The following is a 1,331-nucleotide window of genomic DNA, read 5'->3' on the forward strand; positions in this document are numbered from 1 at the left end:
GTGATCGTCTTCACAACATGAAGCTAATTTTCAATTCAAATGTTACAGTGTCACTAGTAACTTGTTTTGCAAGCACACAGACTGGAACAGATGTCATAATTCATCAGGGTGTGCATGCATTATTATCATGCAATTTAATGCTCTTACAGTGTTTCTTCGTCCTATAATACCATCATCAGCCCAAAACAACTTTATTATTGAGACTTAAATCAGAACCTAAACGAAAGCACTGAATAAGTCATGAAGTAAATTTTAGTGGTTGGGTGGTGGTTGCAACAGGTTTTAAAAACAGGGGTTTTTTTTGTTTGTTTTTTGTTTTTTGTTTTAAAGTTTGCTGATATTAAGTCAAAATCCAGGCTAATGCCGTTATCATGGATTATTAACCATGTTAACAAAACTTTCTTGTGGTGGAACAAGTTTTGAATTAAAAAACAAGGGATGAGGGGGCTTGTTCGAGTTCTATTAAGCATCAAACTGGAATTTTTCCATAGACTAAGCCAGGAAGCTCAGCGCAATTATCTGCTTTTATAGAGGATTACATAGTATGATGATGAACTTTATGTGTCAATTTGACTGAGCTAAGGGATGCTCGTAAATAGTAAATAGTTCGTAAAAAAAAGAATTTCTGGGTATGTCTTTGAGAGAGTTTCTGGAAAAGATTAGCATTTGAACTGGCAGAGTGAATGAAGAAAATCACCCTCCCCAATGTGGGTAGGCAGAATCCAATCTATTGATGGCCTGAACAGACCAATATGTGGAGGAAAGGTAAATTCACTCTCTTCTTGGGCTGGGACATTATTGTAACTCTAATTCATATTAGTGCTGCCTCAGCACCACCTTCTTGGTCTGTCCTCGGCTTGTCACAAATGACCTACATATTTTGAGACAGTCTCCACCCAGTTTCTGTTTTTGTTTCTAGATAGATAAGGTCCCATTTGCTGCCTTACTTCTGCTTTAATTCCGGTAAACACAATCATGTAACCCAAGTTCTCACAGTTAAACTCATGCTTCCTTCAAATTAAATCCAACTCTGTTGTGGAAAACCCACCTAGGTCATCCTGAACCCTAATAAATGGTTCTACCCATAGGTCCCTCCATCTCTTGCTTGCTTTTCACCTGCTGGTTGAGAGACAGTGTCCTTGACTGCCTCCCCCTTTCCATTGGCTCTGCAAGACATTTTACCCTCCTCTTTCTGGAAACTGCAAGTAAATAAATTTCATCTTTATGATATTCCAGTCTAAATGTCCTCATTATGCTGCACCTGACTACACCAAACCTAACTTAAATTCTTCTTCACTTAACAAATCACAACAGACATCCATCTTCTCCTG

This window comes from Rhinopithecus roxellana, chromosome 1 (genome assembly GCF_007565055.1).
Source record: "Rhinopithecus roxellana isolate Shanxi Qingling chromosome 1, ASM756505v1, whole genome shotgun sequence".
Classification (NCBI taxonomy): domain Eukaryota; kingdom Metazoa; phylum Chordata; class Mammalia; order Primates; family Cercopithecidae; genus Rhinopithecus; species Rhinopithecus roxellana.